We start from the raw sequence: 20,547 nt of genomic DNA, 5'->3' as shown, positions 1-20,547 counted from the left end.
AAAGAGTCCTGAAAGATAGTCTTTTATTAATAATTTCAGGCATCCATTATGACAAGGCTCTTTGTGCTTTTTCTTGAGGACAAATGTTGGTAAAGGAAGTAAAACTGGTCAGTGAGCTCTCAGGCTAGTGCCATAATTTCATATGAGAAATAATTTCTCTAACATTTAGACTAACTTGATACAATTCTTTGTGAATTTAATGACTAGGGTTTATTCACTTACTCATTTTATATGCATTTGTTACTGTTTCCTTTTCTTCTGGCTTGAGCTGCTGTTGACACATAAATTTTAGTATATAAGCAATTACTCAGATGGTGTTGAATCAGGTTCTGTAGGCTAGACTTGTGATGCATTTAGAAAAAGTGTGAAATGTGAAAAGGTTAGTGATTTGGCAGGGGTCAGGAACATTATCTCAGGGTGGCTGTAATTGGCGTCTAATTTGTCTCTACTTGCTTTTTTTTTTCTGCTACAGGTATTAAAGAATTTAGGAGTTGGACTTACTACTATACCTTGTTAATTATAGTTGCTTAAGTAAAGCCTTTTGGCTTTGACATATGGTCACTTTGTAAATGTGCTGACCTTAAGTTGTATGTCCCTGTTCCTAGGACTCATGAAGTGTTCCAACATGGCATTCTTAGAATGACTGATGGACATCCTTGTAGAAAGTCATTTGTATTTACTCGAGGAGAATTGGGCTGCAGGAAATGTTTTGCTGTTTCATGTTCAGTCCTTTACAGAAAAACAGAAGGAACAGCTGAAGTGGAACACTGAAAGGTTTTGAATGTTGTGGTGCCTTCAGAGCTCATTGCCTTTGGCTGAGCTGGTCAGATCCCCAGCCGTCAGCCATCAGGAAGAATAACATTTTCCTAAGAAACACTGCAGTGATGTTTTAGGGCAAAGTTAACTTAAAATGTGTTCTGTATTTTCTCTCTTCCTGTCACCTTTCACTTGTAGCTCCCGAGACTTAGCTTTTCATGTTGCCTTTTCATTCGTATATGTAATGATGGACCCCCCTTCCCTCTTAGTGTACAATAACTCTAGTAGACTTTTCTTGACTGTGTTAGTGTTTGCTTAGTAGATTATTTGCTTTTCCTCATTTGAGGTTTTACGTAGGTGAGAGTAGAAATATTAGCTTCAGGCTTTCTTTGGGAGTCAGACCTTCTTCATTCTATAGGGTGTCATTGCTACATTTCCTCAGAGGAGGCAAAGTTTTTCATTCCGTGAGAGCCAGAAATAGCATGTGGTGCACTTTATAAAGTCATGTAAACTAATCTTTTCTATGTCCTTTTCTTAATGCTTGTGAGGCCTGCTATTACCCAGAATTGATAACCTGGCTTGTGAAACTAGAAATTACCTGTGTGAACTTCAGCTTCCTTTCTTCTCCAGTAAAAGATGTGATTATTTCTTTTCTTTTCTTTCTTTCTTGTTTTCTTTTTTTAAATGAGTCTTATGGAGCTGTGTATAGAGAGAGGTCTTAAATAAATACCAGTTCTGTTGGAAGACCAAGGCTCAACGTGTATTCTTGTGGTAGAGACCCTCGGGTTGTCTCTTACTTAGTTTGAGCAGGGTCTGGCACATATGTATTGTTGATTGAATATAAAAGTTGGCTTTCACTCTGGTTCTTTCATCTGGGGTAATTTCACACTCCAGAGAACATTTGGCGATGTCTGCAGACATTACTGGTTGTCACAGCTGCTGCAGTGCTGCTGGCATCCAGCGGGTAGACTCCTAGGAGGCTGATAGGCACCCTCCCCATCCTTCTTCCTTAGACTCCTAGGAGGCTGATAGGCACCCTCCTCATCCTTCTTCCTTAGACTCCTAGGAGGCTCATAGGCACCCTCCCCATCCTTCTTCCTTAGACTCCTAGGAGGCTGATAGGCACCTTCCCCATCCTTCTTCCTTAGACTCCTAGGAGGCTTATAGGCACCTTCCCCATCCTTCTTCCTTAGACTCCTAGGAGGCTCATAGGCACCTTCCCCATCCTTCCTTTAAGGCGTTATTTAGCCCCAGAGGTTGGTAGCTGTTGAGAAACATTTTGCTAACCAAAGGCAAGAAAATTACTTCTGACCCTTGGTTTCCGCCTTTGTAAAGGAAGTTTGTCAGGGTTAATAGGATCACATGTGTACAGGTACCTAGCAGTCAAAAGCTGCAAGGCAAATGCAGATTTCTTTAACTTAGTTTAAGGAAAGAGGGGCATTTTGGCCACTGATATTAACTTAGGATTCAAAGACTTCAGTATTTGTCTGAGTTTTAAGTTGGGATGTCTAAGAAGCCTATAGTAGCTTTTATAGATGTGTGCTTTTCTTGTGGTTTTATCAAGAGTGCTGCTGCTTTCGTTTGGAATTTTAATATTTTATAACTTTGTAGTAGACAAACATACTGAAACTAGATTAAATGTTTTAGCTTCTGTTTACCAGGGTCAAATTCTTAATTTTATTTTTAGACTATAAATACATTGCAGGTATTATCTGTTGCTCCAAAACTTTTTTTTTAGATCAAGACTGAAGTATTATAAATTGTGTGTGTGTACATGTGTCCGTGTGTATGCATACATGCATATGCTTGTGTAGGCTAGAAGTTCAGGTGGTTGTTTTCTTCTTTTCACCAAATTTTTGAGAAAGGGTCTTTCACTAAACCTGAACTTGCCACTTCTGTTGAACTGGCTTTTCAGTGAGCCCTGGAACCTACCTGTGTATAGCCCCAGCCCTAGGGTTATAGATGTTCTCAGCCACACTTGGCCTTATACATGGGTGCCGGGGATGCTAGTATAGGAGGGGCTTTATCCACTGAATGATTTTTCCAGCCCTCTGAACTGTTTCTTTGTGAATATGCCAGACTGCCAGGTCTGTAATACTTTTTTCCCTTTTATCCTCTTATAAAAATTCCAATTGATACTTCTTTGAGGTTAGAAGTTACTGTGTATTTAATGTCAGCAAAACACTTTCCTTCAAATAAAACGTATAGTGTTCAGATTTGATTATTTTTGATGACAGTTATATCTGCTTGGAAAACTACTTTTAAGGACTTAGTAGCTCCCAGTTGCCCCGTAACTAACTACACACTTGGCCAGCAGGCGGAAAGGTATCACAACATGACTGATTTCATCAAGGTTTGGTTTGCAATAGCCTGCAAAGTTAAGGTCACCAGTTAATTGCTTAATGAAGTGGATATTGTATAGAAATGTTGCTAGAAAATACGGTGGAATCTAACATTTGTTACTGCAGTTGATGAAAGAGACGCAACAAAGACTTCAAGTGCTGAATGTCGGTAGTAAAAAAAGTCACGGATTTGAAAAAGTCTAGGTAATATGACACAACCTCTTCTCTACCAGATAGCTTCAGTGATTTGTATAAACTGATACTAATGAAATATGCCCATCTTGAAATTTGAATAAAAAACAATGCTAGATTCTTTTTATAGAGCAATATAGTTCAGAGTAATTATCTGTTGGATATAAACCTAATTGTCAAAGAAAAGGTTTTCTAAGATTGATTAAAGTTTTTGTGTCTTGCTAACATTAGACTTACATAAAGGTACAGTAGTAGTCCAAAGAGTTCCCAGCTGTCTGCTTCCTAAAGGTTCCTTTCTTTTACAATTGCACTGTATATAATCATGGTGTAATTATCAAAACTAGGAAATTCACAGTTATACAGTATCCTTTTTTCTAGCCCAATTCAGGATCCATCTTCTCTTTTCATTGTCATTGTTCTTGTTTCCTTCATCTGTCATGTTTTCTAACTTTTTCTTTCTCATTGTATGTGAGCTGGACATTTGAAGAGTGATGGTCACTTGCTTTCGCTTTGTCTCTTGATTTTGAGTTCATTGGATGAGTGATTATTCATGATTAGTATTTCTTATGACTGGTGAAGATCACTTGGTTAAGATAGTGTCTGCCAGGTTTGTTTATTTAAAGTCAGTTTCCCCTTTGCATTTTATAATGTGTATTATTTTGTATCTTGTGAGAGAATAGTTAATAATTTCTTTGTCGTGAACACTTCCTCTAGCAGAGAAGCACTTTATATATATTCTCTTGTCTACATGTACATCTGCACACCAGAAAGAGGCATTGGATCTCATGACAGTTATGAGTTATGAGATGGTTGAGCACCATGTGGGTGCTGGGAATTGATCTGAGGACCTCTGAAAGAGCAGCTTGTTCTCTTAACCACTGAGCCATCTCTCCAGCCCCATTCCTGTGGTTCTTAAGAAAGTACTGTTCTGTATTCCTGCCTTTGGTTTTATTGTGAAATCTTGAATATTTACCTATGAATTAACACACAATATAGTTTTTTGAGCAAATTGTTCTTGTGTCCCTTCTTATTTGACAGTACTAGTAAACATTCCTGGTACCTCATGTGTGCAGGTGCATCTTGGTTGTTACAGTATTTGTTTGAACCACTATGGAATCGTATCATTTTCCTAAAGGATCTGAGAACATATGGAGAACAGTATCTAGAAACCAACATGTGTGGGCGGGTGAGCTCAGTGCTCTTGAGGTCTTGTTGAATTAGTTAGCAGGTCACATTGCTACATGTTTTTATTTCCCTGTTGCCATTTGTACTGTACATCAGTTATGTGAGTGAATGATGTGGGAGGGTCTTCTGTTTGAGTTGATTTCATTGGTTAATAAAGAAACTGCCTGGCTCATTTGGATTGGCCAGCCCTTAGGTAGGCGGAGTAGACAGAACAGGAAGAAGGAAGTGAGGTAGATGGCTCAGACAGATGCCATGCCTCTCCTCTCTGAGCAAGATGCCATGAAGCTCCAGCCCAAGATGGACGTATGCTAGAATCTTCCCGGTAAGGCACCACTTCGTGGTGCTACACAGATTATTAGATATGGGTTAATCAAGATGTGAGTAAGAGGCTGAAACTAATGGGCCAGGCAGTGTTTAAATGAATACAGTTTGTGCGTTGTTATTTCAGGGCATAAGCTAGCCGGTGGCTGGGAGCTGGGCGGGATGAAATGCAGGCCTGCCCGCAGCTCCTCACTACAAGTGGACGCTGATGGGTGTTGTAGCTTGTGAAACCACAGAGTTCATTCTAGTCTAATATTTGTTGAAACCTTTCCTTCCTACAATTACCTGCGTTGCTTGGTTCTGGAAGCCTGAGTGGGGCAGTGATGGGATGAGGAAAACACAGACACAGACAGACATACAGAAAAGCTGGGATAAGCTGGGCCGTGCGTGCTACGTAGGAACCTGGAACTTCAGCATTAATTATGTACAGTGCTGAGGGGTGTGATGTGCATTAACTAATATCCACAGGTGAGCAGTCTCAGGATATAAACACCTGGGGGGAGGAATCTGTGGGTGCCAGCGTTTGCATTCACTGTTGATATTTAAAACACTTGGACCAAAGGAAGGCTTTACTATACTTCTGAGCCTAACTTGGGGTATATGGGCGTGTGTGTGTGTGTGTGTGTGTGTGTGTGTGTGTGTGTGTGTCTGCCAATTTCACACGTGTCTGAGGCATCTGGATTTGGCTGTTCCCATATCAACAGTCCACACACTCAGGACTTCATTTACTCTTCATACATTCATTCAAGGCTTCTTCTGTCCCACACTTTCCTTCTTAGGTCTTTTTTCAAAAGTCTCATCCACAGTAATTGATTGACTTGTTCAGTCCTAATTCACAACCACTTCCTCATAAGAAATACATTAAAAACTGTTAAGTGTATGTGAATAACGTGGCTGTATTTGGTTGTGCTTGCCATGTTACACATGTGGAAGCTAGACGAGAACTTTGTGGAGTTTTTTCTCCTTCTATCTTTATGTGGGTTCAGGTCACCAGGCATGTGTGGCAAGTGCCTTTGTCTGTTGAGTTATCTCCCTGGTCCAGTAAATAAATTTTAAAGTAGAACACACTATTTTTCATTAGCTTTGAGTATGTAGGAGCAAATTCTCCTTTCCAAAGATCCTTGGTTTCATCCCTGCCTACTTTGGTTTCCATGTGCAATGCAGATTAGGCTCACTTCTTACCATTTGTATTCTGTTTAGCCTCCTCCCACTCTTGCTTGGTTTTTATTATTTTTAAATCTATTGAAGTAAATGGTGACTGGCATCTCTTCTCTGATTTATTTGTAGTAGAGAGCTGCTTGTAAAAGTACTGGATTTGCTTACAGTTGGGCAGAGCTTCATTGTGTGCCAGGTAGCAGTTGGATTACAGGAGCCTTCACTCCCCTGGGGATGGCTTGCTTGGTTCCCTAGTTACAGCCCTCTGTCTCCATCTTCCTTCCACACTGGGGAGTTTTGTACCAGCTAGAGTTCCATGACTGTCAGTATTGATGTTGCTTCCCAGATGAATCTTCTTTGCTCTGGGTGTTCTAGATCCAGAGTCACTTGACTGTGCTTATTCGCTGCTGTTGTAGTAGCTCATGATTTGTTTGTAGAACTTGACCTTTACTTTTAAAAAGAAGATACAGTCCCATTTGTATTGCCATGCAGTCCTGTTCTGAAGTGTAACTCCCCTGTGCTCCAGCCCATTCACAGCGTCCTGCACAGTATGATTGCAGAGCTTCTGCACACCTCCCCAAAGAAATCTTTACTTACTAACATTACTTCCTGTTCTTTCCTTCCAGCTCCTAGTAGCCGCTAATCTAGTTTCTATGTTTGGATTTTCCTATGCTGTATGTTTTGTGTAAATGTATTCAAACAATATGTGACCTTTTATGTTTGACTTCTTTCAGTTTATCCTTGTTAGGTATGTATTAGTACTTTATTTCTGTTGTGACTTAATAATAATCTAAGGGGGTGGGTGTATCATATTGACTCATTCATCATTTGATGGACATTGATCTATTTCTACTTTGTGGCAACTTAAGTAATACTACTGTGGAATATTCATATATTAAATTTTTCCTGAGTATGTTTCCCATTCTGTTGGGTATACATGTAGGCGTAGCATGATGCGCTGTGTGGTGATACTGTGTTTAGCTGAGGAACTGCAGAAATATTTGATCATTTTCATTCTTTCTGGCAATGCAGGTGTCAAAATATTTCTCCTTCACATCCTCTCCTACATTTTACTCCTTTGTTTTAAAATCTCCATCCCAGGGTGTAAGTGTTGGACATGGTAGTTTAGGTGTGTGTCTTCCCAGTCACTAAGGATGCCCAGCGTCTTTTCATGTACTTTTAAATTGCTTTTTAGTTTTTAGTTAAGAGTTCATAAATAGAAGTTTTTTTATCTCTCTCTTTCTAAATAGCGTGGATACTGATAGAAATACATGCTTTAGCTGTACTTATGTAAGAGTTAGTTGCACAATTACTTATTAGGCCTTTGTCAGAGGTATGGTTTTCAAGTAGTTCCTCTGTTCTGTGGACTTCCTTTTTAGTTTTTTGATGTGGTTTTCCTTGCATTTATGATAAGCTTTAAATTGTGGTTACTTTGTTTTTGTTTTGTTGTTTGTGCTTTCAATGTAGACCATGATGATTAAACCTGATAAAGATTTATGTTTTATTCTAAGTATTTTACAAGTAAGCTCTTGCACTTGATCAATTTTGAGATAAAAATCCAGCTGTATTCTTTTGTAGGGAATATCATTATTCAGTATCATCCATTTATAACACTTATTTCTTCATTGAGTTGTCTTTGTACCCTCTGTTTTCCATATCTCCTGACGCGGGGCTCTGTTCCATTGTCTGTCTGCTGTTGCCAGCATCACACTATTTTGACTAATGTATAGTTTTGTAGTCCATTCTGAAACAAAGTACGAGACCAACTTCTTTTTTTCCCCCAGCCTTTTTCTTCTGCTTTGGTTCCCTTGCATTTCTTTGTGAGTTTTAGAATCTGCTTGTCTGTTTCTGTAAAAGAGTTACTTGGAATTTTCATAGATATCACATTGAATTGTCCTTTATTGAGATTTCAATATTCTTACATAGGTACAAAAAAGTTGTTTCTTTCTTTCTTTGTTTTTATTTTTGTTTTTTGAGACAGGGTTTCTCTGTAGCTAGCTTTGGAGTCTGTCCTGGAACTAGCTTTTGTAGATCAGGCTGGCCTCAAACTCACAGAGATCTGCCTGCCTCTGCCTCTCGAGTGCTGGAATTAAAGGTATGCACCACCACTGCCAGGCCAAAAATAAAGCTTTTAAAAAAGGGATTTTGTTTATTTGTTTTTGTGTGTATGATTGAGTACCTACAGAGATATCTCTGTATCACATGTGTGCCTGGTTCCTAGGAGGGCCAGAAGAGGGTGTCAAATTCCCTGTAACTGGAGTTACAGTCAGTTGTGAGCCACCAAATATAAGTGCTGGGAACCAAACTCTGGTCCTCAAGAGCAGCAGGTGCCTCTCAACTGTTGAGCCGTCTCTCCAGCTCCACAAGTAAGGGCTTTGGGGTATTTGCTTATGATCTTATTCTAGGTAGTGTACAAAGAGTCTGTATAAGAGCTTCCATTCATACTATTTTATTCCTCTCTTTATTGATGAAGTATCCAGTGTTACAAAGATGGCTAGCTGACCTTAGGAAGGGAATGTGAAGTTGGAATAGTGAAAAGTTAAAAAAGAAAAAAAGATAATGTGATGTGAAATCTCAAAATAAATTATATATATATACTTGAAATAATTTATAGAGGGCTACTTTCCTGCAGAAGACTTTGTTAATCTATAGGAAATGGTAGCTTGTAGAGAAACAAGGCAAAGCCACAGGAAAGTCCTTTCCAGAAAGAGATTGCAGATGGCCACGAGAGCCATGGAAACGTTTTCAGTGCTAATGATGAAGTGGACCCGTTAGAACAAGTCCCAGCTAGGTGCTGGCACATGCTTTTTAGCTGAGGCAGAAAGATCTCCAGTTCATTGTCAGCCTGAGCTACATAACAGAATCTTGTCTGAAACCTCCCCACCATCTACACATCAGTAATGACTGCCTACTCATCTGATTGGTAATGGTTAGGAGTATGGTGGTGTCTGGGCCTGGCCAGATTGCAGGCACACTAGAAGCTCCTGAACATTGTGGGAGAGGCTTGATGCAGTTCTGTGGAGGTCAGTAGCAGTAACTACTAGAATAACAAACACATCAATATCGTCTCTTCCGGGATATAACCTATACTTCTACAGCATAGCTCTGTACTGGGATGTCTATTGGAGCAGCTGTGGTGACATTGGATCCAAGATGAATTGAGTTAAAAAAAAATTGTAGTTATTTGGTTCTGTTTATAATAACGATAAAAAAGAAATAAAGAGTATTTAAGCGTGTGGACTGAAGGTGGTGACGCGGTGTGGAGAGACAGCTTTTCTCTGGCCGTAGGAGCGGGATGCGCAACGCTGCCTCAGCTACCTCACACTCACTTTCTTAGACCTTGCCCCTCCTTTTTTTTTTAAATGAGAAAGTTTGTAGTTTTGTAAGAAAACTCATTAAAATAAAATTATACTGTAGTTTAGGAATAAGATTTTTTTTCCTATGCATAATCCCTGCTGTTCTTCAGAAGTAATGCTTTTTTTAAAAAAATTTATCTGTGCTCAGCTGCAAATGGATTAGAATTAGCCTTTAAGTACAAATATTTTTTAGCATTTCGGACCTTTTATTTCCTTCCTAAGTATTGCAAGCACTGGAAGCAAAACCTGATTTACTAGAAGTGATGCCACTAGGGTTTTGTTTCTGTGGTGCTAGGGTCGTGTGAGTGTTGAACAGGTGCTCTCCTGAGCAGGCGCCGTCCTGACTTCGCCAGACTCAGTTCTCTGTGTAGAGCATCTAAGAACTAGCCTGACTGTGAGTCCCATGCAGGCCATGCTCTGGAAGGTAGGGCTCTGATGGAGGGAAATGTTTCATAGCATCTCCTTGGAGAGGCCACCCACTCATGCTGGAAACTGGTGTTACCTGGGGCCTTACCATGGGCTCTCAGTGGCAGTGAAATCCCTGCACTTGCCACGTTAATTCTAGAATGATTGGGGCCAGAAAGGAGCCAACTTCCTACCCCATACGAAGTGGCTCTAGTGCTCGCCTAAGGAGTTTCTGGCAACTATGGGAGTTGGTTTAATCATTCTGCTCTTACACATGTCATGTTTCCTATTAAAGTATCTGACTGTTTCTGTCATGTTCTTTCTTTATAGAAAACCTTATTGGAATCCAGGTAGTAATGGTCAGCACTGCCCTTTATACATCTCTTTTCCAGACCAAACATTTTAATTCTTCCCATTAAATTCTTCTTTTTAAAACTTTAAAGTATTTGCCAGAAATATCACAATGGTCTGACATGTTTTAGAGGAAGCGCCAGTGATGCCCCGCAGTGCACACAGGCTCCTTAAGACGGTCTTAGATTACTGTCAGAGCTTCTGTGCTCTGTACTACCCAGTTGGAAAAGCTGTCTTTTTGGTGATGTAGTGTAGGGTTGGTATTTGCCTTTCTAGGACTGAAGTCACACCGAGGAGAGACTTTCACAGTGCCTTTAAGTGGTGCATAAAGCTCACCTTCATGTTTGCCTGAAGTGCTGTTCTAGATCCATTCCATCGGTACTTAGTAGTCGGTTTTTACAGTTATGTGTAATAAATCCGTATTTACTTTTGCAAAGAGGAAGTGGAAGTGTTTTGCTTCTACACATTGGTGCATCATGATAAGCGCCTTTGAATTTTATTTCCATAATAAAGCCTCATATTGATGTCATCTTGGATAAGTACTGTTTATCTGAGTTGTCAATAAAGTATTAAACAGGTTGCAGCCTAGTGAAACATGTAGTATACTGAGTTGTTAGGACTATAGGCTCACCTAGCCAGTGATTACCTAGTTTTTGGCCTTGGGCTTCAGTGTGACAGAGTTGATAAAATGTCTTTTTGGCAGACAGTATAATCCTAGAGTTCTTAGATGAATCCTGCTTGTAAGTGATCATTGTGTGCTTTGTATAAATTTCAGAAATCATAAACTCAGTCTGTTAGAGGAATTTTCGTGTGTGTGTGTGTGTGTGTGTGTGTGTGTAAAAGAAGGTGGGAGGGTGAAAACTCTTTGATTCTGAGTTTGTTTTTAGGCAAATTTTGTTTTCAGATTGTAATTAAAGCTGGTCTCACCTTTCTTAAATTAGTTCTGAGCGTCGTTTGGTTTTTTTGAAGCTTTTGGGTTACCTGCTTGGTTTAAATACTGTCTGTGGGACTTAAGAGATCGTTGAGAGTCTGACATTGGCTCAGTTTTTCATACTACTTACTAGTGTTGTTAGTTTCTCTTTACCCTGGATAAGTTATTCTTTTGTTTTTAATTGTTCCAACTATGAAATGGGAAAAAAAAGCAATACCTTCTTCAAAGGGCTTTCTTAGGACTGTGTGCAGTAACACAGGTAGGAACTGTGTCCTCGTTCAGTTTCCTGTTCACTGCGTCTGCACTCCTGCTGCTGCTCTTCTGAGTGTTACGTACTCTACCACTGACCTATACCCAGCCCTAGACTTTGTTTTGTTTTGTTTTGTTTTTTTCTTTTAATTTAAAGAGTCAGAATAATAGAAACGCCTATATATTCCAGGTTCTTTAAGGGCTTTTTAAATAGTGGCAGACACCTTTGATGTTTTGGGAGGCAGAATCTGAGGCCATCCTGGTCTACATAGCTAGTTCCAGGCCAGCTGTTGCTACATAGTCAGAAGACCTTGTCTCACCACCCCGCCACCAAAACAGACAAACAAAATCAACCAACTAAACAAGCAACCAACCAAAAGCAAACTCAGAACCATCATATGCCAGAAAATGCAGTATCGGTTTCCTTTGCTTGAGAGGAAAAACGGTTGGTTGCCAGACTCGTAAAATTCAGGCTGACTAGTCAATGAGGTGAGAACTGTGTCCTAGCTTGCTTTCTCTGTCACCTGACACGCACTCCTGAGCTCTATTGCTTGTAAAACGCGTGTGGTGTTTTCTTGCCGCTTTATCATTACTTCACTTTTGCCTTTACTCATGTTGGGGACTGGTTTTCTAGACAGCTTTTGTTGGTGTGTTCTGATTGAATTCATTTCTGGGATTGTGCCTTCAAGTGGCCATTGCCAGCCATTGGTTGGCAGAAGCGAAGCACAGTGGGGGATTCTACAAAGAATAAACTGAGTAAGGAGTATTTTCCCCAAACTAATAATGTTAAGCATCTTGGAATTGGTTTGTTGGCTTTATGTAAGTCAGACATGGTTTAGTTGGATTATAGATAATTGACAGTTCAGTCCCAGTAGTTGGGAATGAAAACTATAGTCTGTTTCAGAATCTTGCTTTAAGTGCCCTCTCTGCTGGAAATTGAAATGTAGCACTTTTATTTTACTATGAGAATTCATAAAGCTGCTCAAACTTGGGATCAAGAGGTGTAATTTTGCATACGTAAATTTTCTTAAAATGTTCTCTTGTGGTAATGTTCTGTTTTGTTTTCTATTGTGATAAACACGGACAGAAAGCAGCTCTTGGGGGAAAGGATTTCTTTGGCTTGCATTTTACTCAGTCCATCATCTAGGAAGGCAGGGCAGGAAACTGAAGAGGGGAACCTGGATGCTGTGACCAGGAAGAAGCCTTGCTTCCTGGCTGGCTCCTCTTGGCTTGCTCTGTCTGTTTTTTTTTTTTTTTTTTTTTTTTTTTTTTTTTTTTTTTTTTTTTTTTTTTTTTTAAATACGGGATCACCTTTCCAGGGTTGGCACCTCCCACAGTGGACTGGGCCCTCCCACATCTTTATCAAGAGGATGTCCCACAAGCCTGCCTACAGGCCAGGCCTACCTGGGATGTTTTCTTAATTGAGTTCTCTTTCTTAAATTCCCCTCCATTGTGTCAAATTGACGAAAAACTACCCAGCACATGGTAAGAACACAACATACGGTGCACCTTATTATCAGATATTAAGTGTCCATTTGTTGATTATGGACACTGTTTTTGATTTGATTTCCTTGAGGCTGAAACTTTATGCTATTAATAACATCCCCTCATCTACCACTTTATTCTTTGAGTCTATGAATTCTACTGTGTTAGACACTCATATGTAAATAGAATCCTGCAGTGTTTGTCTTTGTGCATCTATCTTACTTGCTTATAGTGGTCTTAGGGTTTGTGTTCTGATATTTTACAGAATTTATTTTTTCCAATGTTGTATGCATATACCATATTCTATATCAATTTGTTGATGGATTTTTAGGGTGTTTCCACACCTGTCTCTGTTACCTTATAAATAATGCTGTGAAGAACACTGGAATACTAATGTATTTGAGATCTGATTTTAATTCTTTCTAATCAAGACTCAAAAAAAGATTGTTTCCGGAGCACTTGGGGACCAAGAGAGTTGGGGACCAACCAGTCAACATATGAACTTGTGGCAGAATTTCATATTTAAACTATAAAACCAACAGTGTTCAGGGGCTCACTGACATTTGGGTTGTATTTTGTTACATCTTTTTAGGTGTTAGATATCTCACTGTGGTTTTGATCCTATTCCCTCACTATTAATGATATTGAGCATATTGATGTGCTTATTGGCCATTCATATATATTCTTTGAAGAAATATTTGTTTATATGCTTATTTTCTAATGGAGTAACTAGGTTTTGTATCCGCTGATTTATTAAGTATTCTTTGTGTACTTTATAGATTAACCTCTTGCATATTCACAGTGTGCAGATGTTTTCTCCTGTGCCGTAGGCTCTTTTTAATCCTAATATTTTCCCTTCTCTGTGCTTATAGATTTTGCTTTTTAGTTTGATAATGTTTCACTTCTTATTTTTGTTGTTTTTGATTTTGATGTTAAGTTCATGAATTGTTAAGACCAGTGACACCAAGTTTTCCCTGTTTTCTTGTAAGAGTTTTACAGTTTCAGATCATAAGTTTAGGCTGGGGACTCCATTTCTGTAGTATCTGGACGGTAGAAGATGAGGAGTGGGTTTATTTGCACTGTTATTTGCACTGTGGGTTAGCAGTTTTCCTAACACCTTTCCTGTTGTATAGTCTTAGAACCCTTGTTGAAAATCAATTACAGCATATGCACAGACTTATTTTTGGGCCCTGCTCTATTTCAGTTTACGCATTTCTTCTGGGTTATTCAATTAATAAGTGGACTGTTGTTGATAGTAGTTCTCTATGAGTTATTGTCTTTCTGTCTCCAGGATTATAATGGGTTTTCTTTTCATTTCTGACTTTCAGTCTTTTTCTGTTAGTAAAGGATGTGCCAGTTTTATCATTTTAAAAAGCCAACTCTTAGTTGATCCCACCCATTTTGATTTCATTTGTTTTTGTTCTAATCTTTGTGTCTACTTTGGCTCTCCTTTTCCTTCCCTCCCCCTCCTCTTCTTCCCTTCTTCCTTTTACCCTCTTTCTCTGCCCCTCTCCTCTTTTCCTTGTCCTTGGAGTTCTTGTTCTCTTACACAAGGTCTTCTGTTACCCAGGCTGGCCTTTAACTTTCTGTGTAGTTAGGGATGACCTTGAATGTGGTTTTCCTGCTTCAAGTCGGGGTATTGTGTGTACTGGACAAGTATTCACTAGCCAAGCTATATTCTCAACTTTTTTTTTTTTTTTTGGTTTTCTTGAAGTATAAAAGTAAGGCTGTTTGAGACTTTTTTCTTTTAAATGTGTTTGTTGCCATCAACTTCCCTCTTAGTACTACTTTTGCTACATCCCTTAAGTTTAGGTATTAGATGGTTGAACTCTGACAATAGAATGTATGTATTGTTGAATTCTTACTGCTTTGTTCAAGAAAAAAGTTCAAGCTTAACTTTAAAGTATACTAGTAGGGACTTTTATTCAAGGGTATATGTAGAAAATTTTTTCTATTTAGAGGTAATACAGCACATTGAGTTTATAAGGGTCACATTCAAGGAGAGCCATTCTTTCCATCTCTCTACAACCAATCTGTTTCCAACACAGCCTTCCTCTGTTTCCTTCTGCACAGATAAGGTGCATGGTTTCTTATTTCCTCTTCTTTGATTTAGGGTAAGTCTGAATGCAGGTACCTTCCTTTTACTAAATAGTGTATATATCCAACATCACTCAGCTATTCAGAAAGCTTCCTTATTCTTACCACTGCGAGTTTGCAAATAACCATAATTTTTTCAACAATTGCAAACAACGAACCATAAAACATGCATCTCATGTTGAAGTCTGACTTCAAGAAAAACTCCTGAATGGCAAAGAAATGGAAAGCATGGAGGCGGGGATACAGCACTTCTGTTTTTGAGTAGTTTTTACAGTTAGAAGTAAGTTATGTTTTCATGTACTCAGGATTAACAATGATGGGTGTGTGTGTGTGTGTGCGTGTAAATAAAATTCCTTAACACTCTGTTGTGGTGCCCTAGAATCCATAACACTTATAAATATTACTTTTCAATAAAAGGAACCAAAGTTTGCTTGAGAAATGATTAATCCCAGTGCTGTGGCTAAGAAAACACAGAGGTAATCTTGGAACATCTTGCACTAGAAAATAAGGAAGTTCTTAAAAATTGGTGCGCACAGGTCAGAAGGCCTTATAAACCGGTTTATTCAGTGCTTCCTGTGGGCCACAATTGGGAGCAGTAGAGTGATTGTGTGATGTAATATAATTCATAGAATAGTAGAGGGTCTATGAAATAAAAATGGGGCTATACGTGTGTTTAAAGCCACACATTGAAATAGGAAAGAAACCTGAAGAGTCCATGTAATTTGTATAAACAAAACAACTTATAATAGTACTACTGGAAAGAAATATCTATTGAGCAAAGTATGATAAAATGCCTGATATTTTACATACTTTAATGGTAACTACGTACATGAGATACATTAATTATAAATCCCCAAACAGTAATTTGATAATCAAGAAAACCCAACCTCATAAGTAAACCATTTTAGTAAAGTAATCAAAATTCACATTGCTGTAAACAGGACAATCACATTGTATTAGTATGTCTGAGCTGCTGTGTTCTTAAACAAAAATTACTTTCTTGCTAGAAGTCTAAAGTTGTACAGTTACAGCACTAGCTTCTGGTGAGGCCTCTCCTTGCCTAAGACAACTACCTTCTTGCTGTCTCCCTGGCGTTGTCTTTTGGGTGCTCATTCTTCTGCTTTCTCTTTTTGTAGAGCCACTGTTATCTCTGTAATGACCCCATTTCTAATACAGTGACATTGAAGAAACCGTCAACAGTCACACTGGAAATTAAGGTTTCAGTATAGGAATTTTGGAGGGGCAAAGGAACTCAGTTTATTCCAGAGAAAGCATCTTGTGCCTGTTAGTATATGCTGAGAAGGATATACCATTTCTTCACTGGTATTTCTTTCCCTTCAGAATGTATTACTTGAATCAGTGGGGAAAACCTATTGATATTAATATAAGGGGGAGGTGCTTAGTCTTGCTGCAACTTGGTATGCCTTGTTTTGTTGATATCCATGGGAGGCTTGCCCTTTTCTGAATAGAAATGGAGGAGGAGATGATAGGGGAGAGCTCCCAACCCCCACCTCCCCTCTCACCTTGCCCCAGCTCCCTCCTTACTCCCCCCTGCAAAGGGGAAGTGGCTGGGAGGGGAGGAGGAAGGGGAAACTGCAGCCTGGATAGAAAAACAAACTTTTCAAAAGATACCAAGATGTCAAAAACATGGTTAGACCCTTCTGAAGATCTAGAATGGGATGAGGCATATGTACTAGTGTTTGTAGAATTTGAATACTTCTCAATATATTCTGATACACACCTTAAATGAACAGTTTGACTTTTATTCTTCTTAAAACCAAAATAGCTATTTTCCTAGTTTTTCACTGAGGGAAGGAACTCAGAAGATAAACAAGTTGTTCCTGGTCACACAGCTGGGAAAACATAGACATGGAATTATGAATTGGAGTTGCTGAGGTCTGACCTTGACTGTAGTGGTTCTCAGGTGTAGTCCCTGTACCAGAAGCATCCCTACTACTTAGACCTTGTTAGAGATGCAGTTCTGGGTCTCACTCAGACCTGCTGGCTCAGAAGTGCTGAGCAGTTAGTACAGTAAATCCTTGCTTTATAAATCCTGCTGTTGCTTACTAGTAAATGGTGAGGACAACGAACTGAAGGATTCCCATTCCTTCCTCTTTTAAAGTTATAAAACTCCTTGCTTACATTTAACTTTTGTTGACGCCCAAATCCCTGCATTTGAAGTTGGGGGAGCCTTCAGTGTTGTCCTGTCTTAAGCTCTAAAGGTGTTTGGTTTGATACTTGTTACTCCAAGCTGTTATCTCATGCAGTGGATTGTGGTACAGTGTGGGCTAGTGTGACTGCTTCCTCAACCAGAACATCAGTGAAAGGAATTTGTGGGGGTGGGGCTTGGAAATTGTTTGGATATTTTGGGGACCAAAATTTTTACTATTTTAAATGATAATGTATGGACCTTTTTGTATATATTGCTTACATCTAGGTAGCAGAAGTACAAATTCTACCAGGATTGTGTTCATGTATGTAAGCTTTATTCTAGATCGAATTGTTTAGTGTCCTTGACTTTGGGCTTTAATCAACAAAAATGCACTTTTTTTTTAAAGACAGGATCTCATGTATCCTAGGCTGTCCTCAAACTTTCTATAAAGAATGACTTCTTACTTCCAACTCAGGAGTGCTGGGATTACAAGAATGCACCAGCATGTGGTTCTAGAGATTGAACTAGGGTGGGTGTGGGGTGGGGTAGGGATGGATGGGGCATCCTGCTAAGTAACCTGTATCCCCAGCTAGTGAAGCAATTGGTTTTTAAATTGAGTAAGTCTGCTTGGTTTCTGGAGATCACTGTGAACTTCATTTCTTATTTGGACCTGCGATCATCTTGCTTTTTTTCTTCTGTCTATAATATACCTTCTTCACGTTCTTAAAATGGACCCGTGTTTTCTGCCGTGAAGTCAGTGATTATTAACTTTGGCTGCATGTTAGACTCAGCAAGGGGAATTTTTAAAACTAAATATGTTTTGGCTCCACTTAAGACCTAATGATTTATGCTCTGGAGATGGTGGCTGCATGGTTATGTTTATAAAAAGCATAAAAAGCCTGCATCTTAGCTCATTTCTCTTGATGCAGTAGAGCATGGCAGACCTCATAGGCTTAAACAGTACACATTTATTTCTCTAGGTTCTGGAGGTGAGGAGCCCTGTCAGGAGGTTCTACATAATGTAGTTCCAGGAGAGGGTTTCCTCTGCTGCTCTCATGTGTCTGGTAGTAAACCTACCTTGGAGACATTGTTCTCAGAACCTATTTAACTTTCTAAAGGACTCTCTAAATTCCATCACTTTAAGGGCTGGGGACTTCAATATGAATTTTAGGGGCACAGTAGCTTCTGTGTAGTTCTGATATGGGTGAGATTAGAAACTATGTAGCAGTGCTTATTATTAAAAATAAATATTAAAATAAAATCTTGGACTCTGTAAAATGAAAATCTGGCTTCAGTGGAACTCTGAAGGAGTCTAATGCATATACGACTAACATTTAATTATTTACACATTCTAAATATTTTGATCTCTTGAATTAATTTGCTCTGTAGGATATCGATGTGGAAGGAGTGTTTGTATCTGTGGGCTTTTGTTTGTAAAAGGCTTACTTGTTGCTGGAGTTAGTGGTCCAAAATGTAGTTCAAAAAAATGAAAGCTCTGAGGAGGGAATTTAAATTGAAGCTCAGGTGCCTTCCCCACGCCCCACTGGAGATTAAGACCAGAGTCTCAGCTGCAGGGCAGGCTCTGTCACTGAGCTACCTTCCAGCTATTAGGATAAGTTTAAGACTAAGTAGGAGATAAGCATATTTGACAGTTGAGACCATAAGACAGTGAACTTCTTTAAACAAGCTGTGCTAGTCACAGTAGCTCTTAAGATACATTTACCTTCAGCTGAACTTGATCTTTTTTTTTTCCTGGTTTTTCAAGACAGTTTCTCCACGTAGCCTTGGCTATCCTGGAATTCACTTTGTAAACCAGGCTGGCCTTGAACTCAGAGATTTGCCCGCCTCTGCCTTCTGAATGCTGAGATTAAAGGCACGTGCCTTTTTATGTTTTGTAATTCTCAGAATTAAGCACTAATAAGTCATTCAGTCTTTTAAAAATAACATTTCATTTAACTAAGAAAGATCAGATGCTTGCTTAATAACATGAGAATAACATGCAGCAGCTGTTGAACTGGTCCTGTAATAGATACACATTGAACAGCCACACCAGAGTAGGCGGCTCCACTGTATCTGCATTTCATCAGCATTGTAATCTTTTTCTTGTCCTTTGACTGTAACTATTCTAGTGGAGTCTAGTATTTCAAAGTGGTGTCTTACTGTGGTCTTCATTTGTACTGTTCCATCTCGTATCTGCATTATTCATCTATACTGTTATGTCTGTTCGATAATAGTCTTAGTCTTTGGGTTGGTGGAAATTAGTGCCTTGTCTGTTCATTCTGAAAGGATTTCCCTGGTAGTCATAAGGTGTTAAGTCGGAACCAGAGATGGGCAGTAAATAGCTATTAAAAGGCTAATAGAAGCTCAATGTAACTTGGGCTTGTCTCTGCAATATTCCATCTTTCTGCAGTTATGGAAATTGTAATTCTACTTTGTCAGCCCTGTAGAATCTCTGACACAGATATGTGTCTCCTCCCTCCCCTGGAAATCCAGTTCCTAATCCTAACAACTTGAAGGCTACTATCTTCTTCCTTTTAGTTGGAAAGCATGACTTGTTATTGCAAACCGCTTATTCCAGCAGAGTAGATATGTTAGAAGCATTTGTCTATCTATAAAGTTTTGGAGGTGAAGTAAAGCAGATGCTCAGAAGAACAAACATAAAAACTGAAAATAAAATTCCTCAAATACAGACACAGGTTTTCCAGAAAGTTCCTGAACTGACTGGAAGATCATAATGCATTAAACTGTGTGTCCTGAACTCAGTTTGTGTTCATATAATGGGATAATGAGATCATTTTTCACCCTTAGGTTAGTCCCTGTCCTTTCTTTATGTGGACAAAGTTAGCATTGCTAATATACTAATAGACTACTTTATCTTTTAATTTCTGCTTCTTGTGGGTTGGAGTGTTGCACACTTTTAATCCTAGCACTTGGGAGGCAGAGGCAGGAGGATCTCTTGAGTTCAAGCTAGCCTGGTAGAGAGACCCCATTTCCACTCCTCACCCCTACAAAATCCTAAGCTAATAAACTCCATCCAGCATTGGGGCAGGGCTCGGATGTTTTGCTTTCTAGGTGTTTAGTTCTCCTTCCCTTGTGAACACACTTGAGACAGTAGATGTGGTTGCAGTTGGAGGACGTCTCAAAACAGCCCTCGATGTGCTTAGAGCGTTGTCATCACACCCCCTGACTGTCTCAGCCTGTAGCAAGTGAAGTCTGTCTTCTTGAGACTTTCAGCTCTTTTGGGCCAATAGAATGCCCTTGAAGGGTTTTATATAAAGTGTTCTCAAATGGAGACCCTTTATAGGGACCATTTGCCAAAAGATTACTTGAAAATTTTGAATAAGGCTCTTATCCTGTGTATTGAGTGTCAGAGTTGGCAGTTTTCAATAACTTTGTTTTTTTCATGTTGGGTGCCTAACCCAGAGTCTTAGCATGTTAGGCATGCAGCATACACTCCACCACAGAGCTGCACATCCAGCCAGTAGCTTAATGATAGAAATATATTTTAATTTGAACATCACTGTACGTTTAGCTTATTTTGATAATTAACTTCTGTATTGATGTAACGAG

General features: G+C 39.2%; 1 protein-coding gene across 2 annotated transcripts in view; it reads left to right on the top strand.

Annotated features, from left to right (window-relative positions):
- Window positions 1–20,547, top strand: part of Atp2c1 (ATPase secretory pathway Ca2+ transporting 1) — a 114,516-nt gene that overhangs the window by 32,796 nt on the left and 61,173 nt on the right. The gene's annotated exons all lie outside the window — the stretch shown is intronic.

This window comes from Arvicola amphibius, chromosome 3 (genome assembly GCF_903992535.2).
Source record: "Arvicola amphibius chromosome 3, mArvAmp1.2, whole genome shotgun sequence".
NCBI lineage: Eukaryota > Metazoa > Chordata > Mammalia > Rodentia > Cricetidae > Arvicola > Arvicola amphibius.
The sequence above is the reverse complement of the archived record's forward strand: the minus strand, read 5'-3'. Positions and strand labels throughout refer to the sequence as shown.